The sequence below is a fragment of the Peromyscus maniculatus genome, chromosome 13 (genome assembly GCF_049852395.1).
Source record: "Peromyscus maniculatus bairdii isolate BWxNUB_F1_BW_parent chromosome 13, HU_Pman_BW_mat_3.1, whole genome shotgun sequence".
Taxonomy (NCBI): Eukaryota; Metazoa; Chordata; class Mammalia; order Rodentia; family Cricetidae; genus Peromyscus; species Peromyscus maniculatus.
In genome coordinates, this window is record NC_134864.1 from 34,810,910 (window position 1) to 34,834,705 (window position 23,796).

Consider the following 23,796-nt stretch of genomic DNA (forward strand, 5'->3'; position numbering starts at 1 on the left):
CAATGAAACCCTCAGACAGAACTTCTCTGCTCTCATATTGACTCTTTGTTCTACTCTGACAAAACCATCTAAGTTTTCCAACTCTAGACCTCTCCATTAAAAAGGAGGTTACAGAGAATTGAGAAGACTGACAGTGTTGGAATGTTTGAATGACCACAAATCATGATAAACAATCTTGTTTGTTTTTCCTTGTATCCCTGCATGCCTTGTATTCATCTAAGAGTCTCTGGCTGTACATAGTGACGAATGCTGGACACAGTGGCCCAAGCTTCTGATGGGGTGGAAATGCTGAAGAGGTTGAAAACTGTGACTGGAAAGAAAGTGAGGCTGGTGAGATTGCTGAGAAGAATGCAAGCCCCGAAAACAGGATGTGAACTCGATTCTCCATCCTTCTTACACTTCCTTCATCAACTCAGATCCGTTGATTGGAGGCAAATTACTGAATGGAGCCTTAGACTGCTCTGATGGCTAGTTGCATGTCAAGTCAACACAAGCTAGAGTCCTCTGTGTGGAGGAAACCTCAATTCAGAACATGCCTCCAATAGCGGGCTGTAGGCAAGCCTGTAGGGCATTTTCTTAATTAGTGATTGCTATGGTTGTGCCCAGCCCATTGTGGGTGATATCACCCCTAGGCTGATGGGCCTATAAGGAAGCAGGCTGAACAAGCCCAGAGGAGCAAACAAGTTAGCAGTACTCATCCCTGGCCTCTGCATCTGCCTCTGCCTCCAAGTTCCTGCCCTGTTAGAGTTTCTACCCTGATTTCTCAGTGATGGACTATGATTTGGAACTGTAAGATGAAATAAAACCTTTGCTCACCAAGTTTCTATTGGGCATGGTGTTTTATCTCAGCAATAGAAACTTAACTAAGATAACTACCAATACATTTAGACAATTCTTCATCACCATACAATAGATATTTGTAATGGTTAATATTGATTGCCTATTTGACAGGATTCACAGTCACCATGGAAACAACCCACTGAGCATGTCTGTGAGACATTATCTAGCTTAGATTAATAGAGGTGGCAATAGTCATCCAAAATGTGGTACGTGCCACTCCAAGGCTAGGGTCTCAGACTAAATAAAATGGAGAAAACAGACTGAGCATAAGTACTCATTACCAAGCGCCTCACTCTCCTGCTGCCAAGCCTCTGGCCCTACAGTGAACTGTATCCCTTGAATAGTAGGCTAAAATAAACCTCTCCTTCCTTAGGTTGCTTTCTTCTGCATTTGTCACAGCAAGGGAGAACGCAGCGAACACAATATGCAGTAGTTATTTTTAAGTATGGCGGAGGTGGAGATCCCACAAAGGGGCTTCATTATGCAGCACGAAGCTGAGAGGCACAGGGAAAGTAGATGCCGTGGAACAGGGACCGAGATCAAGTCCTCTGGATGAGAAGGCAGCACTCAGAGAGCAAGGGGCAGGCCTGGATGCCAGCCCACAGAGCCTTCCTCTGACTTAGTAATGTGAAGAACTCCAGTTCAAGGAGTTTCTTGTGTACTAAACCCTTGAGACTTTTTCCCCCTTCTTGTGTGTGACAGGTTTGCATTTGACTGGTTGCTTGAGGGGAACTTGAAAAGAGAGCAAAAGAGGTTTTGCTCAGAAAATAGGAGAGTTCTGCTGAAGGGAGGAATGTGGAAGGAGAAAATAAGTTAAGTGGGAGACAAGAGCCATGATTCCACTGTGTCCTTAGAGAGAGGCCAAATGAATGTCTTTGGAAGGAGACTTTCAAAGGCCACCACTCATCCCTGGATATTCTGATCCTTAAGATCAAGGAAGAAAGGGAAACCATTCCTACAGTTTCTTAGCAGGATAAAGCTAAAGAAAAGTCAGGAAAACACTTCTGAGAATGTCTGAGGACTTACTTTGAAAAATGAGGGGTTTTTGTCTGTTTTTGAGACAGGGTCTTACTATGCATAGCTGGCTGGTCTCGGCTATGAAGACAGGCTGTCCTTGAACTCACAGAGATCTGCCTGCCTCTTTCTCCTATGTACTGAGATTAAAGGTATAAGCCACCAAGCCAGGCCAAAATGAGAGTTTTGCTAGCCATGGGGGGGGGGGACCTGAAGCACAGAATGCTCACGTCCCACTCATGCTTTTTGCCAACTATCTCTTACCATTTCATTCCCCTTCTTGATATCACAAGGCTTTATTTGATAACAAGATTTGACAGCAAGGCAGTGAATAGTGGGAGGGAACAGGAGAAACTATTTCCTGAAATCATCCTTCTTGTACAGCAAATGAATAATCAGCTTGAAACACACAGCCAGCCAACACTAAGCATTGGTATTAGGGTTAGCTCTTTGTAAACTTATGGGGAGGAAAGTTCTTTGTGGAACTGGCAGCAGGTCTCTCACAGGTGGTGTGTGTGTGTGTGTGTGTGTGTGTGTGTGTGTGTGTGTGTGTTCGCTATCTCAAGTCCTAATGGGTATAAGCTATACTGAATCCTTACCCTTGTCTCTTCTGCTTAATCACTCACAGTGATCTCAAGGGAACTCTTGACTAGTTCAGAACTATGGAAGCTGAAGTCCAGGAACATTAGGTAGTATGAGTTCAAGATGGCTGCTTAGGTGTGGAAGACCTTGTTTTGTTGTGCCCAGATTGCAACCCCGAGATAGACAACCGAAGATGAGCATGCCGGAATATAAAAGCAAGGTTTAATTTGGGATATCCAAAAGCAATACAAGCCTAGGCAGGGACTTTGTTCAACAGATCCAATGCAGTGGAGGCTGGGGGTAGTGCCTGCCTCTCTGCAAGCTCAGTTTTTAAAGGCAAAAACTACAAGGTTACATCATTTAGGGGTGCTAGTATGGGTACAATTCTCATTGGCTTGCTTCTAGGGGCTTTCTAGAAATCATGGCTTAATCTTACTTCTAAGGGGGTGGTTGCCCGCCACCATTTCTCATTGGCTGTCCCCAGGGGGGGGGGCATTTCTATGGTCAGTTACCCTGGAAACCAGGGGTGGAACATTCTTTGGTCAAACAGTTACCTAGGGAGCCAGGGAGAGGACATTCCAAAGTCCAGCAGTCATTACCTTGTGACTACCTTGTGACTCTGTGCCTTGTGACTTTTCCTGGTTTCTGGAATCTGGACTGACTGGTTTCAGTAACTCATGGCCTATTCCAGTAACTCGTGGCCTGTACCTAAAAGGAGAAATCTGAGGCCTTAGTTTTAGGGTGAAAGCATTTTGGTCTTATTTTGGTTCCACAGTTTCACTGTGCTGAAGTGAGAGAGCTTACTTCACGGTGTTGAGGACACTGTGCTAAGACTAACATTATGTCACATGCTCCAGGGCCAAACCTGAGGGTGACGAATCCACTGGGATTTTTGAAGTCATTACAGGAGGATGCATTTCCTTAAAAACACTTGTCCTGTCTCCCAGGAGGAAAGATGATTTTTGGGAGGTCTGGGATCTCCTGGGGTGCCATGTCTAAAGCTGAATCAGGGGCTGCATAAGTTAAGAGCACTGACTACTCTGCCAGAGGACTTGGGTTTGATTCTCAGCACCCACATGATGGCTCACAATTGTTTATAACTCCAGGCTCATGAAATGGGACGCCCTCTTCTGGCTTTTGCAGGCACCAGGCATGCCAATGATGCACAAACATATATTCAAGCAAAATACCCAGACACATAAAAATAATAAATAAGCAATTCTTTAAAACGTGAAAAAAAAGAAAAACAAAAAAGAAAAAGAAAACTCTCACTAGATTGATTCCAACTGAGATGGGCAACGGAATGGCCTCAAGCGGTTAACACGTTATTTTTAAACCACATTTACTTCCGTGTGTTGTGTGTGTGTGTGTGCGCGTGTGTAGGTCAGAAGACAACTTGTGGAAGTCATGGGTCCCAGTGATAGAACTCAGGTCACCGGGCTTGACATCGAACACATTTACCTGTTGAGCAACCCTGCCCTTTGGCCTGGTTCTTGCTTTTAAGTTCCGGCTGTGGAGGTCCAGAAAAGCTTGGGTCTCTCTCATTCTGCCATGGATTGCTGAGACCTTCCTGTGGCGTGTTAGGGTTGGTGGACCTGCAAAGCCGTGGGGCCAACAGCAAAGGTGGGTTTAGCAGATTTGTCTCTAGGGTTAGCCGTCAGGCAGCTTGGGGCTTAGGACTACAACAGGTGACATCTTCTCTGCTTGTCTCAGCCCTTGAGGAGGTGGATGGCTGCCTAGGCCAGCTGGAAGCAGCCAGCTGAGTCCCCCAGGAGATCCCTAAGTGGGCCAATAGAGTCTCAGAAAACACCAATCGGGATGTGGAATAAATAGAAACAGGGTTTTTCAGCATTTAGCCTCGTGCCTGAGACCTAGCATGTGGTAGGCGCACGATCGATGATTTTTATTTTAGCTATATCATTGCTATTTTTCTTGGCTGGAATTTTGCAAGCTGCAGCTATGAGATGTTAATTGCTTCTGAGGCGATCCAAGAAGGCAGCATTCAAGGCTATCATTTCCCTCTACTCTCCTAAAGCGAAAAGAAAAGGAACCTGCCAGGAAAGCAGCCTGCAGAGAGCTTTTGAAATGGTGTGTGTGTGTGTGTGGGGGGGTAGGCATTAGGGAATCAGCGCCTGTGTGGTCTCCAGCTGTGGCCCAGGCTGTGAGGTGGTGGCTTCCTCCCTTAGATTGCAGATAGCTGGGAAGGCCTGATAACCTCATGTGTCTGGAGACTCAGCATGTGTATTGGAAGAGTGTCACACTCCTGCTTTGTGGACGTTTTTCCTGAGTGCTGGTTACATAGCCTAGCTTCCCCAACATCAATAGGCGTTTATCTTTAAACGGTTTTAACTACCTTGTAATAGATTAAGAGCTTTTCTGCTATAGGCACACTCCCCTCTTCCCTGTCCCCCTTTAAACACTGATTAGAGCAATCTGAACCCACATCTCCTGAACTCCAAATAAAATTCTCGTTAGAGTTTATGAATTCAAATTCATTGGCTCTATTTTAAGATTCTGTATTATCATTTCTGTATTTACACACGTGGATATGAGAGGATTGGCTCTCCCAGGCTGTGACTCTCTTTAAAGGTGTTTGGTGTCTACTGTACAGGTCCCTACCTCATGTCCACAGGCAGCTGAAGCTCTCTGAAGCCCCAGAAACAGTGTGCAAAGTTGTGCTCCACACTTCCTGGGAGAGATGGGTCGAAGGTATCATCAAATTCTAGGCTCACGATCTAGCAACGGCTTAGGAAAGGTTTAGGTGTGAAATTGATCATTAGGACCTTGGGGTGTTCTCAAGGGGATGGCTTGTGTGTCACCCTTACACCAAACCCAGTCTACTGGCAGCAGGTTTCAGCAGGGAACTTGCGTTGTTTACAAACTTTACTTCTACTATGTCATGGCACTGGGGGTGGACTGCCCATGAGTAGGACAGTAGATTTGAAGAGTCTGAAGGTCCGCTTCCCACTTAGAGAATCCTCTTTATGATCCTTCCGCAATCCAAACTGGTAAATACCACTCCTGCTTTTGAGGTGAGGGAAAAAAAAGAAAGAAAAACAACAACAACAACAACAACAACAACAACAACAACAACAACAACAAAACCCCAGAAGGATAAAGACTGAGAGATGGAGGGAGAACAGAAAATAGTAAGTGGTGTTTTCTCACAAAGGCAGTGAAAATTAGGAATGGCTGAGAAAGTAGGTAGAAGAATCGGCTTTTCCAAATGGGCTTCCCCGGAGAAACTGGCTTCATAGATATGCATTGACAGTCCAGAGAACCAATGATACATCTGAGCCCTGCTAAAAGTTCACTGATCACACCCTTTCCTTCATTATATTGAAATTCCACATTCCACTCATCTTTTAAAGTACTCAGCGGACACTTTAACAGGTGGCATACATCACCATAATATGCCAACATGCAGGTATTTTTTATAATCTTTGACTTAGAACACATTCCAGAAACACAGCCTCAACCTGTTGTTTATTATTATTATTATTATTATTATTATTTTAAAATCATAAGCTTCTGTCTTATTCTGCATCTTGAATGACCTCCATGTTGGGGTTCATCTCAGAGGGAAGGGGATAGGGATGATCAGAGTGGATATAGTCAACAGAAAAAAAAAATCCCGCCACCCTGCCACTGATTCTGGGTAGCCTCAAAAAAACTCACGTTTCAAAGTGCAGTAGCTACACGGAGCCATCCTCATCCATTTTCATTGCCAACAAAATGCACCCGGATAATTTTGTGTGGCTGATGCAGGTTACAGCTCTCCTTTTCTTCTTGTTGGAAGTACCCCTCAATGTAATTCAAAGACAGGTCTGGCAAATGCTGTGTGATTTGCATATTCATGCTTGGCAGAAGCCTATCTATCACTTTAAGTAACCGAACTGACTAAATATGTATTTTATGTTTTTATGGATATGTGAGATCCATATTTTACCAGACACGACTTCTGTGGAGTTAACGCAGGAAGGGATCCATGCCTTCTGTCACCCATGAGTCATTCACTCCGTCTCCTGGTAAGGGAAGGTGATGGCTTTGGGGAAAACCTTTCTGAGGTCATTTTCCAAAGGCGATACAATTGTTCTTGCAGTTGGTGATCTGGCCAGGAGTCATCAAGCCAGAGTCCAGACTCAGTGTCTATATAGGGAGTTCATCCTCATGTTTTCTTTCAAAATTGAATGTTTGCACTATCTAATGGGGAGCCTTGATTTCCCGAGTATGGATTGTACACCAAGCATATTGCTCGATAGTTTTCTCACACATTATTTTATATACCTGGGAGAGCATCTCTGGAGCAGTGTTTCTCAACTTTCTTAGTACTGTGACCCTTTAATACAGTTCCTCACGTTGTGGTGACCCCCAACCAGAAAATTTTTTTCTTGCTGATTCATCACTGTAATTTTGATACTGCTATGGATTGCTATGTAAATATCTGTCTTTTCTGATGGTCTCAGGGGATCCCTGCGAAAGGGTTGGGGTCATGACCCAGAGATTGAGAACCACTGCTCTGGAGGGACTGTTTTTATCCCTGTGACTCTGGGGATGGACACTGATGTGCAGGGGCCGATCCAGCCATAGCCACACAGTTAACCACCCCAGGCCAGCAGTGCAGATGTTCCTGAGGCTGCTGGGGCCACTGGTGAGAGCATTCGCTCTTGCTAACACTCACTCTTGGCATTGGACTAGTCAACCTGTGTCTGTCTTTCAGCACACATTGGCTTGTTACTGTTATTATTAGTTTTATGTAGCCATCCTGGTTGAAGTTTTATGAAAAGTGACCAAAAAAAAAAAAAAAAAAAAAAAGACATAAAAAGGACCAAACATTTCTTTTTGATGCCTGGCTTTGGAAAATCACTCCCTATACTTTTGTGGGTTTTGTTTGTTGTTATTTTCTTTCTTCAAAAAGCTTTGCATTTTCCTTAGGCCAGAAAAATCTCAATCTTAGATGTGTGAGTCAGTAGCTGTAAATTTCATCTCTCCTGCATGACATTTAAAAATTAAAAATAGGGCTGGCAAGATGACTCAGTGGGTGAAGGTGCTTCCTGCTAAGCTGGTAAACTGAGTTGGGTTGCCAGGATCTGTGGTGACATATCGTGCACCCTAATAAACTTGCATGAGGATCAGAGGACAGAGTCAGCCACTAGATTGGATAGAGGTCAGGCAGTGGTGGCACATACCCTTAATCCTATCACTCAGGAGGCAGAGATCTGTCTGGATCTCTATTAGTTCAAGGCTACACTGGAAAAGGAGCCAGGCAGTGGTGGTACACACTTTTAATCTCAGTACTGGGAACTACACATGCCTTTAATCCCAGGAAGTGATGTCTGGGCAGAGAAAGGTACATAAGGTGTGAGGGAACAGGAATTCACTCTCTTTAGGCTGAGGATTTTGTAGGGGTAAGAACTAGTGGCTGGCTGCTCTGCTTCTCTGATCTTTCAGCTTTCACCCTGATATCTGACTCTGGGTGTTTTTTTTTTTTTTTTTTTTTTAATTTATTAAATGACCATCTAAGATTCGAACAACAAGGATCTAGATGGTGGAAAGGGAGAGACTATCAAATCCTGCAAGTTGTGCTCCGATATCTCTGCACCCACTTGTAGATCTGACTACCGTTCTTGGCTGCCAGCTTGGCTTGTCCTTGGGCGCACCTGTGAGAGAGTTTTAGTTAATTGCATCATTGGAGGGAGGAAGACCCACCTTAAAACCAGGTAACTTGAGGTTGGAAGACACACCTTAAATCCGGATCTTTTGAGGTGGGAAGGCACAGCTTTAGTCTGGGCCACACCCTCTTGTGGAAGCCTGTAAGAAGAAGGACAAGGGAGAGAAGAGCTTTTGCCTTTGCCTGCTTGCCCTCGCTCTCCGTGCACTGGCATTGGAGGCTGCTTCTTTGGGATTCTAAACATATACTGAAAACCGCCAAGACAGCCAGCCTTGTGAAGAAGACAACTACTAGATTTTTAGACTTCCATTAGGAGACAGCCATTGCTGGACTGGCTGGACCACTAACAAATCCTATATTTATATTCATTTAATCAGTTACTATCCTCTAGAGAACCCTGAACAATGCACACATATAGACACATATGTAAGAAAAATCAAAATGTCTATCCCTCACAATCCTAAAATACACTAAAATTAAATATGGAGGCTTCTTTTGCATTGAGGAGTAGGAACTATTTTAAAAGTTTTGTGGCTTTCTTTATCCTCATCGGAATGTATATTTATGCAAAAATTAACATTTGTCCCTAGAGAGCCCAGGGAAAACCATTTGTTTTGCAAGTGTGATACAGTGCCATTACACATTGCACACCCAGCAAATGTGTTATTGCAGCCAGTCCAAAGCAGTATAGCAATGTAAAAGCTCCGGGGTACAGCCCCTGCTCAGGCTGGTTAGGCTCATCCAAGTTTGTATTTATCAAATATCAGAAAAGATATGGCTCAGATTTCAAGACCAAGGATGACTTGAGTGTCTGACTGTGTCTATTTGTTCCTTTCCACTCTCCCAAGTCACTCTCCATGATTGCAACCAGAAAGTACCTCTCCTGGCCTCTACCCAAGCTTCCATGTTTGGATCAGTTTCTGCCTCCTCTAAAAGCCTTATGCAATTGCTCCTGGCTCCGTTGATCCTCACCAACAGCTGACTTTCCTGTTGTTTGTTGCTCTGTGACCTATTTTTTCACTGACATTGGCTTTCCCAGGGACACACATTCTACGTTACACTTCCATTCTGTGCAAATCCTGAGAATAGCAAATATGCATTCAGTGTGTTTTAAGAGTAGAAAGTTTTGAAAATGTAGCATTTACTCACAGGCCCCAAACTCCAGGGAGATTAACACTTACAAGAAACGAGTCTCAAATGAAGGGCTTCTCAACTTTAAAAAATTACAGTTACTTATTTATTTTTGTGTGTATATATGTGCAGCTGCATGTGTGCCCCGGCATGTACATGGTGGCCAGAGGATAACTTGTGACAGTTGCTTCTCTCCTTACACCATGTGAGTCCTGGGGGTGGAACTCAGGTCATCAGGCTTGGTGGCAAGTGTGTTTACATGCGGAGCCATCTTGTTGGTGCTCAACTTAAAAATTAAAAAAAATCCTCCAACACACTCAGGTCGGTTGAGAATTCTCTGTCTCTCTCTGTATCTCTCTGTGTCTCTGTCTCTGTCTCTCTCTCTCAGATTCTATGGAAGAACACCGAAGAGGCAGTGCCCAGCCTTGTAGAATCCTTTCCCAGACCACTGGACTTACAATTCCATCCTAAAGGTAATCAATTATCTTTCTTGAATAAAGCAATCGTTTTATCATTTGAACTAAGTTGCTGAGACTGTGGAGATGGCTTAGTTGGAAGGGTACTTGCTGCTTAGCTGCGGGCACTTGAGCAGGATCCTAAGCAGTCATATGAAAAACACAGGGTATGCTGGCATCCCAGGACTGGGGAGGTGGGGACAACTAGGTTCCTTGGCCTCAGTGGCTGGCCACTGCAGCTGAATCAGTGAGCTCCAGGTACAGGGGGAGATCCTGCCTCGAAAGCAAAAGTGGAGAGTGACAGAAAGATACTCAAAGTCAACCTCTGACCTCTACAGACAAGTACAGACCCATGCACATAACCCCCTCCACAGAGACACAAACCAACGAAGAATTAAATTAAAATTTTGACTAAGCTTAAAAGTTAGTTCCGCTGATATTGTCTTATATAGTATTTTCAAGAGAGGTGTAATTGATATTCAGTCACTTAGGTGCTATTTTAAGTACTGACAGATCCATACAGTCAAGCAAGCACCTCCAAGCCACCGAGCATGATTGCCACTTGTGATGGCTATTATTAGTTATCAGCTTGACACACTTGGGAAGAATGAACCTCAGTTGAGGAACTGCCTCCATCAGATCGGTCTATAGGTATGTCTTTAAGGGCATTTTCTTGGTTGATGGAGGAGGGCCCAGCCTACTTTGGGCAGTGCCACCCCTGGCACGTGGTCTTGAGCTATAAGAAGAGCAGCATGAAGCAAACAGAAAACAGAGATTCTTCACGGTCTCTGTTTCAGTTCCTGCCTCAAGCTGTGGCCACCTCTGTTTCCCTTGATGGTGGACTGTAACCTATGGGTTAATAAAGGAAATAAACCCGTTCCTTCCCCAAGTTGGTTTTGTTCAGTGATTTATTGCATCCACAGAAAGGAAACTAGTATACCACCCCACCAACAATTATGAACTTTTTAGCATCAACCCCTTGGCAACCGCTGAGCAGTATTATCTCTCTGTATTTTTATTTTTTCCAGAATGTTCTAAATGGAGCCCATACAACATGCAGCCCTTTGAACTCACCTTCTTAATAGAAAACAGGTGAGATAAATCTCTGATGTTCCAAGCATGGATGGCTTATTCTGCTTTATTGTTGAGCATGAACATCCTTTTGTGGCATTTTGGAATCTTGATTTGCTGCAAGTGTTAGGGTTTGAGATCACTACTGATGGATGGCCTGTGGACATAGATCTTGATCAATCTCGATTTTTACCCTTAGGATGCATATGCATTGAGGAACAGGTAAGGGGTTGCTTGGCGATATTTACAATTTGCATTTGAGGGTTGATATGGATGAGCATAAAGGATAATGGCCGCTTTAAATGCTTTCTGTTAGAGATCTAAGAACACTTAAGCATAAGAAGGAATTACCAGAGACCACTCCAGCAAGCAATGGAGTGTTAAAAACATCACAAATAAATCTCTTTATATAGAAACTACCAAGTAGGCTGTTATTTTTAGCACCTGAAAGAAGAGCCATCAGTGGTAAGGAAATTCTCTCTCTGAACGTTTTTCTAAGGATTCTCCATCTTGGCTAGACCCAAGAATTTGCCTGGGGAGCTTGCTAACATTGCCACCATGTCCAGGCACTGTGCCTGGGGCTGGCATTCATCAAAATTTCAAATGCACTGAAGAGGAGCTATTTGATTTTGTACATGGGTTTTTTTTTTTTTTTTTTCCTCAATGCCCTCCTCGGGGTAAGCCTTAGCCTAAACACTGTAGAAGAGTTCACACATTTCCTGAGAATGAAGGAACCCCTGCAGAAAAAGTATAGGATAGACCTTCTGCCAACAGGATTTTATATTGTTTAATTCACTTCTGGGGACAGCATGAAGCCAAATCTGAGAGGTGTCATCCAGAGATGAGGAAGAAAGTTACAGAGAGAGAGAGAGAGAGAGAGAGAGGAACTGTGCAGTCAGTTTGCCTCTTCTGTTAGTCTGCAATCTATAGCCACAGCCGGCTTGCTCATCTTTGCATCTCTAGTATTTGGGAATCAAATCTGGTACAAACAGGAGCTCAGAGAGGCCGGCGGAGTTACCGCCCGATTGTTAGCTCCGAGAAAAGCCTTGTCAATTGCAAGTAGGTTTAATATCTGCTGTGCGATTCTTTGATTGGTCCTTTTCTGTTTGCCACCAGCTTTTCACTGTGAAGTGCAACTGGAAAATTCAAGGATAGAAGGCTGTGTTAGCATATAACTCATATTTTCATGGAATCAGATAGGCCTGCAGGTGTATAATTATGTGTAATGCATGCAGCTTATAGGATGGGTGAGTCTTTTTTAACCTGCATTATTATAGGGTAGCTTGATTGCACATCCCCATCAAATGTACAAATGTAACCATAAAGAGATAATTGGGAAACATGAGGCTGACAAGAAAATGAGAGACATTTTAATGTTCCTCGTCTGCTTGGCACACATCTAACTTCCAATCTTCTTGCGTAGGTCAGAGCTAGAAAATTGCTTGTGATTATGTCTCTGAGACCAGAGATCCTAAATCTATTCCTGAGACTACGTTTAATCTTTTGGAAATAGGTTTTTCACGACTCGGCTCCTTCTCTGCTCTGCCTCGGGGCTGCCACCCACTCTCTGCATCTCAGCTCCAACCCAGCAGTTGTAGTGATCCTAAAGGAACACAGTGGATCTGTTCAGAATGCGGCAAATGCCGTTCTTCCCCCAGAGCAAAAGCCACACTCCCATAATGGTGACAGGGTCCCTAAGCTGACCCGCGTCTGCCCTGGACAGGCACATGGACTCTGTCATGTTCCCCTTCACTCCTTCGCTTTCTCCCAATCTTAAAAAAAAAAAAAAAGTTTCATTGATTGTTATTTTGTGTATGAATGACTGCCTGCGTGTGCACGAGTTTACAAGCAGTGAATGCAGAGGACCGAAGAGGGCATCGGAGTCCCCGGGACTAGAGTTACAGTGGTGAGCCAGCATCTGGGCACTGAGAACTGAACTTGGGCCCTCTGCAAGAACAGCTGGTGCTCTCAACTGTTGAGCCATCTCTCCAGGCCCCTTTCCTCCCATTTACATTAGCTACTTTGTCCATGATGCCCACCCTGTGCTCCCTGTGGTCTGTGCCTCGTTCCAACACTCTGGATAACCTTTTCTGTTTCCTCCCACAATCTGCTAAGAGTGGTCAGCTCTTACAATACTGCCTGTGCTCTTGAACTCACCACCAGACGTTACATGAGTCACATCTCTACACCGCTGACCAGCCGTTGATCATGCTGATTCCTGGTTTCCTTTCCAGCCATGCACTTGTGATAGATGCTTTCGTAGGGACTGATGCAAGGAGGTTGAGGAAGCTCTGAAGATGATGGGGAAAGGATTATGGGAAACTCAGAAGATGCTGTCTCTAAGCTGGGGTGTGAAGGTGAGCAGGAATCGGAGCCCAATAAGGAGAGGCGTGCTCTTCTATGTAGACAAGGGTGGAAATGGGAAAGGCATAGAGAGCTACGGAGCCCTCTGAGTGATCAAGCCTGGGGAGTGCTTGTACTGCGGCAGCAGGTGGTGAGACTCAAGGAGCCAAGGCTGGAATAGTAAGTGGAGATCTTAAAGAGCCTTGATAGCCTACCAGGAAGGTGAGCCCTGATGATACGGAGATGGAGCCTAGTGGCAGGGGATGGCCAAGAGCTGCAGGAGCTTACGACTATTTCCCTAGAGTTCTATGGGTAGACTGGGTAGAAGAGGGAAGCAGGGAGACCAGTGGTGGGCTATTCTCGTAGTGTGGGTACAAAGTGATGAGGACTCCTACATAGGTTGTGTATATGCTTATATATCTATATATATACATATATATGCATATACACACACATATATATATGCACATGTGTATGTGTGTGTGCATACATATGCATACATGTGCACGTATTTGTGTTTGGGTGTTTGTGTATGTCTGTGTATGTGTTTATGTATATAATGTATGTATGTGTGTCTATGTGTATGTATATGTGTATATGTGCATGTGTTATGTTTTAAGAGGGTTTAGAAGATTTTTATCAATTCTTTCATAGTGATGTTTGTAAGGATTAAACCAGCTCAACATGCAGAAGTTAATTATAGGGAGTTGTGCATCTTAGCTGCCCCATCAATGAACAACTTATTATACACTGGATTTCCCAGGAAAATATTAATTTCATCTACTTTGATTCTTTTCTGGATTTTTTTTTTCTTTTTGGTTTTTCGAGACAGAGTTTCTTTATGTAGCAGCCCTGGCTGCTGGAAACTCTCTTTGTAGACCAGGCTGGTCTTGAACTCACAAAGATCTGCCAGACTCTGCCTCCTGAGTGCTGGGATTAAAGGTGTGTGCCACCACTGCTCCTCTGCCTTGATTCTTTTCAGTAAAGCCCTTTCGAGAAATGTAGATATGTAGTTGTATTAAACCATCTTGTCAGGTGTGTGTGTGTGTGTGTGTGTGTGTGTGTGTGTGTGTGTGTGTGTGTTTAGGAAAACCAGGTGGGCCCAGACACCTCTTTAAACATTCCTTATACAACTTGTGTAGCTGTAGATCTCCTTGACCCCACCAGCTAACCAGAAAAGACTCTGCAAGCACACTAGGGCCCTCAGAGAACCCTTGCAGCTTGGGAAAGGCTGCATCATGTCTGTCATAAACTCCATAACGCCAATGGGAGCACGCCATTAAAATGCTGTCTGAACCAGTTTATTTTTAGTTCTGAAAATGCACTCTGTTAACAAAATTCTAATGAATTTTTAATTTGTTTTTGGATTTTACTTTTCAGCACATATTCATAGAGAGGACAATATTGCTATTATCAAATCGCATTTGTTCAAATTTGAAGACTTAAGTGAAAACCTTCTAAAGCAGTATGTTTAAATATGTTACTAAGAATATATTTGGGATAAGTGATTTTTTTTTTTACCCTGAACATGTTTTGACTTTTTAACATTTGTGCCCAAGGTGCCACTCAGTGGCTTGCCATTGCCTGCATGGTGGTGGGGGAGGGGGGAGGAAGAAGACGAGTTGCTGGCTCCTTACGGGCATCCCGTTCCGTACCACCTCCCCTCTGTCTCCCACAGAACAGTCTTCATGGGTCTGCATCTCCTGTCAGTTCGCCGGCCTCAGGACCCCTGCCTGCCTGTGATGTCTTCCCACCTGGAGGCTTCCTCCTGGATTCTGTGTTCTCATTAATTCCTACACACTCACCCCAGAGACACTCAACATCTGCTGCTCAGCAAAGCCCTGCCTGGCCTCTCTGCCTGGATCAAGTCCTCACTTAGATAAGCAAACAGCCTTCTTTAACAATTTTTTTTAATTAAAATTGTTCCTTGACAATTTCACACATATTATGTAGCACATTCTAATTACCCCCCCCCTCCCCCCCCCCCCCCCCCCCCCCCCCCCGGCATCTTTCACCTTCCTCCCACTCATACTACGCCCCACACAAGCTCCTTTTCGGCATTTAGGTCTTTTTGTTTTGTTTGTAACCTGCTGTGGATATCACTCTATATAAATAAAACACTGATGGCCAGTGAGCAGGCAGGAAGTATAGGTGGGACAAGGAGAGAAGAGAATTGGGGAAACAGGAAGAAGGAGGGAGAGACACTGCAGCCACCGCCAGGACAAGCAGCATGTAAAGACGCCGGTAAGCCACCAGCCACGTGGCAAGGTATAGATTTATAGAAATGGGTTAATTTAAGATATAAGAACAGTTAGCAAGAAGCCTGCCATGGCCATACAGTTTATAAGTAATATAAGCGTCTGAGTGATTATTTTATACGTGGATTGTGGGACTGCAGGGCTTGGTGGAGCCTGGAGAGAAGCCCTCCAGCAACAGTAACCTCCTGCATATAGGCAGGGCCATCTATGTGACATGTGGCTGTGGCTGCTGTCCACTGGACTCTGGTTGGTTCATCTGCGGATGGACAACTGAACAAACCAACGATGGTTTTAACACCTCTGGCATTTAACATAACAGAGTTGGAAGTCTCAGTGATCAGAACATAGGGATCTTTAAGAATGGCCAGCTACAGATTCCAGGCATCTGTGGGTCCTGCCCAGAGGAAACCTGAGCAGGGTTTCTTTCATTTCTGGATGTGCGGTCTCTCTATGTCAGCTTTTCTACTCTTTACTTTATTACGGTACTCCACAACAGCACTATTTACAAGTCTAATTTGTCTTGTGATGACATAGACTGAGGGCAAGAAACTCTGAGAAAGACAGTAAGCGGGAACACTATAGCTACACAGCACAATCGACCCCTCTGGCTCTGTTTTTATTATTTCTATGATGTAGAATGGTGACTGAAGGTTTAGTTCCATGGTAGAGTGCTTACCCAGCATGCCCCGGGCCTTGGAGTTTTATCCCTAGTAAGGGAATGACTCAGGCATTCTATAAAGCTGAAGACTAAATCCTGGAATCTTTAAGCATAGTATAAAAACAAGACTTTAGGGGCTGGAGAGATGGTTCAGCCCCTAATAGCACTGACTGCTCTTCCAGATGAACCCAGGTTCGATTCCCAGCACCCACACGGCAGCTCACAACTGTCTGTAACTCCAAGATCTGACACCCTCGCACAGACACACATGTTGGCAAAACACCAATGTGCATAAAATACAAATAAAGTTGTTAGAACACAAAACCCCAAGACTTTATTAAAGTTATGATATAAGTTTGATGATTTAAGTTTTAAAGGACATTGTATGTGAAGTAAAAGGGGAAGCAGGAAGCATTACTACAGTTTCTGTTTTGGCTTCTCCTGCACATCAATTCATTTAGTTTGTTAACCAATCGTGGTTGAAATTGTGATGCTGTTAATTAGCTAAGAAGGAAGCTGGCAAATATGGAATAAGATGTGAAGATTATAGCTGTGTCCTGGCCTGCCGGTGGTCGGGATAAAACTCCCACTCACTCCCCCCAAGTAAACACACAGAGGCTTATATTAATTATAACTGCACGGCCATGGCTCAAGCCTTTTGCTAGCTAGCTCTTATATCTTAAATTAGCCCACAACTGTTAATCTATGTGTCACCGCATGTTCCATGGCTTTACCTGCATCCCGTTACATGTTGCTCCTTGGGCCTGGCGTCTCTCTCCATCTTCTTCCTGTCTCTCTCTTTGAATTTCCTGCCTGCCTCTAAGCTGTCTTGCCATAGGCCAAATGGCTTTACTTATCATCAACCAATCAGAGCAACACATATTCGCAGCGTAGAGAAAGACATTCCCCCATCATAGGGTTTTTAAGTATTTATAAGACATTTGACGGGTTGGTGGTAGTCATTGGTCCTTTGACATACATCACGTCTGTCTTGGGACACAGATTCTTCATTAACTCCCAGATACAAAGGATCCTACCCCTCCTGGACTCACTCAGTCAGGGTCACAGCTAGTGTCCAGCAGCTCTCAAATGCTCTCCAGTGGACAAAATAGACAAAGATGTCCATCAGGGAGGGGCTGACCAAGCTTGAAACTCAGTGGACTAGTGCTCACTTTAAGGTCATGGAAAGAAGTGATTCTTCAGTTCAGCGTGGTCTGAGGCCATTATTTCCTGAAACTAACCCTGGGTTCAAATCACTGCAAACCCCTCTTAGCTCCACTTGATCCCACCTTGGAGCTTTGTTTCTTGTCTGGAATTCTCTCTCCAGAACCCACAGGCTGCATCAAATTCAATGCCCTGTTAGGTTTAGGTAAAATGTCCCATTTGTAGACACACCGATCTCCCGGTCTACTAGGAAATCCTGTTTTATCCCAGGAAATGGTATGTTGGCATTTCCCTTTTATTGTGTTGCGTTCATGCACAGACAGCCAAGGGTGAGATAAAAGGGAGGCTCTATGTCCTAAATGACAAAGGTCAGGGCGAACCAGTTTCCACAATGTCCTGGGTCCCCCTGAGCCTTCTCCACTTCCCAGAGTGCACGCACGTTCCCTGGTTTCTTATCAGCTCCCTGCAGATATAGTCAGCCTGGCCCAGGGCTCGTTGTCAAAAAATCAGCAAGTGAGGGGCCTGGTGGCTCATGCCTCTCCTTCCATCACCAGGGAGATTGAGGTGGGAGGGTTATGAGTTTGAGGCCAGCCTGCACGACATGGGGAGACTGTGCCAAAAAAACGAAAGGTAAGACAAAGTAAAAACCAGAGAGACTTTTCTTTCCTGCTGTGGTTTTTCTTGAACTGTCACAGTGTGCCTAATTTGCTATTTAGCACGTGGTTATTCAGAAACAGGTTATTTACAGGAACAGAGTGGAACCTCCCAGGAGCATGCTAACATGCTCAGCATACCCCTCCAATCAGGACTGTAGCTGGTGCTGAGCCCTGGGCTGATGGGATCCTGGAAGTCTGGAGGCAGCAGCAGGTGGCACACGCATGAACAGCTCTTGCCATGCCCTCTTTGTGCTTTAGATAAGTCCAAAGATCAAAATCATTAAATGGTAACAGGAAACCATCACATTCCAAGTCAGAGCTTCCCATCTGAGCCTGGAGGCCAGAGGGACGGCTCTGGAATCCATCTAGGAAACCCAGCCGAGTTACAAACTTACTTGTTTTCAGTCTCATATAGCCCCAGCTGGCCTTAAACACTTTATTCTCTAGCCTTTGCCTCCTGGATGCTGGGATTACAGGCATGTACCATTATACCCAGTTTATTCAGTGCTGGGGATCAAGTGTTGTATAATGTTTTGTTTGTGTTCTGACAAATAAAACTTGCCTGGTGATCAGAGGGCAGAGCTAGCCACTAGTTAACCATAGAAGCCAGGCCATGGTGGCCTACATCCCAGCCTTTGGGAGGAAGAAGCAGGAAGATCAGGAGATCAAGGCCACCCTGGGCTACATGAGATTGAACCAGTCTAAAGGAGAAACAGAGCTGGGCGGTAGTGGCACACACCTTTGATCCCAGCCCTTGGGATCTCATGCCTTTGATCCCAGCACATGGGAGGCTCATGCCTTTAATCCCAGCACTAGGGAGGTGGAGACAGGAATATAAGGTGGTGGAGACAGGATCTCCCCTATTCAGTCTGAGGATTCAGTCTGAGATTTTGTAGAGGTAAGAACGAGTGGCTGGCTGCTCTGCTTCTCTGATCTTTTAGCTTTCACTCTAGATATCTAACTCCGGGTTTTTGTTATTAAGACTAATTAGGATCTTGCTTCAGTCGAGCCTAGGACTCTGTGCATGCTGGGCAAACACTCTACCAATTGAATGACAATACCAAAGCCCTCTCCCCACTGCATACTCATACATCAGGTCCCCATCCCTTCTCCCATCTCCTGGGTGTGACTATACATACATCCAACAGGAACCATGAAATAGCATGGCTGAAATTTTCCTTCAGTGTTTCAGTCTAAGAATCGCAGTGGTAGGGACTAGTTGGCTGGCCAGGAGCTGCAGAGATGCAGGTTTTCTCTGGTCAGGAGAGGCTATTATTGCAGCAGGAAAATGGCTGTTTGAATTCTTGGGAGTGAGATCTGTGGCTGACTCAAGTTTGCAGAGCCATTGGAAGCCATGGGTCATCTTTCTGTCCTGTCTCACAGGATCTGTGTTTATTTCCTTGTGATTTCAGCTGTGGTCTATACTGTCAAGCACAACAGACTATTGTCAGTTGGGGGCTTTTTTATGGAGTATGTAAGTCTCTATCCTGTTCAACTCTATCATAAGCCATCGCTAATGGGCGCTATTGGTGGTACCCAGGTAAGGGAAACCAGGCCTGCTGCTTTGGCATTGCCCTCTCTGGCAGGGTAAAGAAAGTCTCTGTTCATGAGAGAGCCATTCCTGTCCCCCACCAGCTGCAACACTCATGAGAGCAGACCCTGCATCTATCCTGGGCAGCACAAAAGAGCCAATCCTGTTGGTGGAAGTGTGGGTAAGCTAGCCCCGAAATTGTAAGTATGGGAGAGCTGTCCCCACTACTTATCTGTCATGTAGCAGTGTGGGTGGGGGAGAGATGTCCCCCCTGACCCCCCACCTTTTACCACCTGCAACAGAGAGTGAGATGACCCTCCCCCCTGCCAGCTGCAGCACTCAGGAAAGTGGGCCCTGCTCCTAGCCTAGGCAGCAGAGCAGAGCTGCCCCCGTTGTTAGAGGTGTGGCTGATCCAGCCCTGATGTTGCAAGCAAGGAAGAGCTGTCCCTATACTCATCTGACATGTGGTAGCATGGGTGGAGGAGAGATGCCCCCCACCTGGCCCATCAGTGCCTGAGACAGGTGGAGGAGCTGGTCCTGGGGTTATAAGAGTGGGAGGGTTATCCCTGCCCCTCACCAGCTCTAACACTCTGGAGAGTGGCCACTGTACTCCACCTGGGCAACACAGTAGAGCTGGTCCTGACAGTGTGCATCCGGGAGAGTTGACTCCAAGAAGAGTCTCAATGAGAGCCCAGCATTGGTGGTGTAGTAGAAACCAGAGGCCTCGAGCCAGACCAATGACTCTTTGCAATGAACACTTGCAAGTAAAGATGTATGGACAGAGTGACTCACTGTGTCACACAGCGGCTTCCATGATGAGGTTTTTATTTTTTCCTTTTTTTTCTCTGGGGATGGGGTGGGGGTGTGGTGGTTGCAGAGGCAGAGGGCAGATTGGAGAGATTGGGGAAATGAATCAAGATGCATGATGTGGAAGACACATTGAATAAATAAAGACAAAACAAAACAAAAAGATCTCTGTTACTCTTTGCTCTGGAACTTAGATCCTTTCTGTGCTTGGCAATGCAATCCCATGGGGATTGCATGAGTCCTGATGAGAAGGTGAAAATGCCATGGCTGCCTACTTGTTGCTTGCCAGTGAGGGTCTGGGAACTGACTCAGCCTTGAAAAGCAGACCTGGCCACTGGAACTGTGAATTCTGACCCACTCAGAGACAATCTGGGGTCAGAGGGCTACACCGATGTGGATGGTGGTGGTATAGGTGTCTGTCTTCACCATTGAGGGTATCCCTACATACCCTGTGTGTTCCCAGGATGATGGGGGCTCAGGTCAGAGCCCAGTTTTAGGTGTTTATTCTCAACTCATCCCTGTGCACTTTCAAAGTATCATTTCCCAGATACATAGGTTGTTCTGTGAGCTAGATTTTTGTTGTTGTTTTTGGGTTTTTGAGACAGGGTTTCTATGTAACAGTCCTGGCTATCCTGGAACTCGCTTTGTAGACCAGGCTAGCTTCCAACTTACTGAGATCTGCCTACCTCTGCCTCCCAAGTGGTGGGATTAAAGGAGGGTGCCAGAAGTTATGTTTAGTCTCCACCTGCGTTGGGTTTCTTAGCATTCTTTAAACATGAAGGCTTTTCCATGTCTCCTTTTCCACCCCCACCTCCTCCCTTTCTCATTCCATGTTGCTGAATGAAACCTGCTTTCACAACTCACTTAAAATGTGCATATAGGCCTCCACCTGGAAACCCCGATTGCTCACTGGACTTGGTTCTTATCATTGCCCCAGGGTTTATCAGTGTCTCCCAGGCGGTAACATTTACATACTTTTGGTTGAACCAAATGGAATTTACATTTAATTGTAACTTTTGCCTGCAAAGATGGCAACTTCACATGGTTTAGATCAATAAAATAACTTACCTTTTACTGTTCCCAATTGCTGTTTCAGAAGAATAGAAATTTGATACAATTTTATTTTAATGATTTCATTGTGGTGCAACTGATGGACATAAACTCCATATGTTTAAAAGACAAATCGAACTGAAAAAATGAGTCAGAGAGGTTCTCTGAAGAATGACATTTATTTGCTAACAGAAGGGCATTGCATAGCATGGTAAACTATGAGGAGATTTAAGAATTTTGAGGCATGGGGACATTTTTAACAACAAAGAGAGGCATCTCTGATACTACCTGGATACAAAGCTCACTGATGTTGGAGACCACATGCCCAAGTTGGAGTCTGCTTGTAGGTGAAGGTGTCTTTGCTGGGCAGGGGTTCATTCAGAGTGACCTGTGGAGGTCGCTTCAGTCTTGCAGAATGTTTTGTGCATAGATGCAGTCACATGAGATGTGCAGAGCAGGGTGTATGTGTGGGAAGGCTTTACTCATGGCCTTCAGAGTTACCCTGAACACTGTTTCTCTCAGGCAGGCATGAGCTCCTCTCCTTTGTTATTCCCCATCTCTAGTGCATCAGGGTGACAAAAATGGTTTTCTCCTGGGATCAGCAACTTTCACAGGTGTGATCTGTCAAGTTTTGATGTACGAAACCGCCATTGATCAAGATAATGAGCCTATAGTTCCCTCAGCAGGCTTCGTGTGTCTCTTTCTTCCCACCACCGCCTTCTTCGTTTCCACACAGCCACAGAAATGCTTTCACTCTAGAGTTACAGTCTGTGGAATTTTATATAAATGTGATCATTTAATATGTATGCTTTAGATACATATATATATGTATGTATACACACACACACATTATTGTGAGGGTCCTTCATGTTGCTGTGTGCACCCAATTTATTGCTTGAATCCCTGAGTAGTCGTCAATGCATGACTGCACCACACTTTGTCTATTCATTCATGGATAGCTATTTCTATTAGTTCTAGTTTTTAAATTTCTTTTTAATTTTTATTCGCCCTTCTGTCTCAGGGTTTCTATTGCAGTGAAGAGACACCATGACCATGACAACTCCTATGAAGGAAAATATTTAGTTGGAGTGGCTTACATTTTCAGAGGTTTAGTCCATTATCATCATAGTACGACATGGTGGCATGCAGGCGGACATGGTGCTGGAGCAGGAGCTGAGAGCAGGAGCAACATCTTGACTCACAGGCAGCAGGAAATGGTCTGAGACACTGGGCAGGGCTTGAGCATGTATGAGACCTCAAAACCTACCTCCACAGTGACACACTTCCTCCAACAAAGACACCCCTCCTAATAGTGCCACTCCTTTTGGGGGTCGCTATTTTTTTCAAACCATCACATTCTATTCCCTGGCCCCCAAAGGCTTGTAACCATATCATAACGCAAAAGTGCATTTAGTTCAACTTCAAAAGTCCCCATAGTCTACAACAGTCTCAAACTTATTTAAAAGTCTGAAGTTCAAAGTCTCTTCTGAGATTCATGCAATCTCTTAATTGTAATCAGCTACAAAACTCAAAATCAAAATGCAGATCGCACACTTCCAACATGTGATGGCACAGGACATACATTACTGTTCTAAAACATAGTGAAGGGAGCAGAATGAGAAAATACTGGACCAAAGCAAGACCAAAATCCAGCTGGGCAAACTCCAAACTCTGCATCTCCATGTCTGATGTCAAAACACTCCACATCTCCAACTCCTTTGGGCTTTGTTGACTGCAACACACGTCTTTCTCTTGGGCTGGCTCCACTCCCTGTTAGTAGCTCTCCTTGGCAGGTATCCCACAGCTCTGGCATCTCTAACATCTTAGAGTCTCCAAAGCAACCCAGGCTTCAACTTCACAGCTTCACACAATGGCCTCCCTAGGCCTCCATTCAGGGACACCACTGACACATGCCTGGCCTTTTCAGTTTTCCTTAGTTTCAGAGGCAAATTCCATAAGCCCTTCTATCCAGAACCACATGGCCAAAGCTGCCAAATTCTGTTTGCTGGGGCCGGGACACAGTCCCTTTGTTCAGTTACATCTTCACCAGCTTTCTGTTTTTGATGGTTTTTGTTAGAATTCTGCCCTCACTCCAGCTGCACATGCACAGTTCAGGGTATTTCATCTTACGTCATCAGTGTGCACTGGCGACTACGTGCATGTGGTGTGGTCACACAATTTGTACCTTAAAAGCCGGACGCAGACCCCACCCTCTCTCTCTGCTCTGCTCTGCTCCCCCCCACCCTGCCCCAATCCACCATCTTTCTCCCTCTTTCCTCCCCAGGCCTGGTCCTTTTATCCCTGCCTCCCCTTATTCCCAATAAAGCTCTCTGTAACTAGGTAGTCGTGACTTTTCCACACGGTAACCAGCACTGTTTATCATCCTTTCAGTTACCTTCACTGCCTAAATTTAGCTGTTCTGAAATTTGCCCTGTAGATCAAGCTGGCCTCAAACTCAGAGGTCTGCCAGTCTCTGCCTTCCCAGGGCTGGGATTAAAAGTGTGTTCCACCACACTTGGCTCTAAGCTTTTCTTTAATTCCTTTTCACAAGTTGGACACTTAGCT

General features: G+C 44.9%; 1 long non-coding RNA gene across 1 annotated transcript in view; it reads left to right on the forward strand.

The window, feature by feature from the left end:
• LOC102915734 (uncharacterized) overlaps nucleotides 1-15,048 on the forward strand; it is a 29,091-nt gene extending 14,043 nt beyond the window's left edge. The window contains exons 2-4 of the long non-coding RNA XR_013044057.1: nucleotides 9,627-9,711; nucleotides 10,722-10,785; nucleotides 14,786-15,048. This is a non-coding gene — a long non-coding RNA (uncharacterized LOC102915734). The remainder of the gene's footprint in view (nucleotides 1-9,626; nucleotides 9,712-10,721; nucleotides 10,786-14,785) is intronic.
• Nucleotides 15,049-23,796: the final 8,748 nt, after the last annotated feature.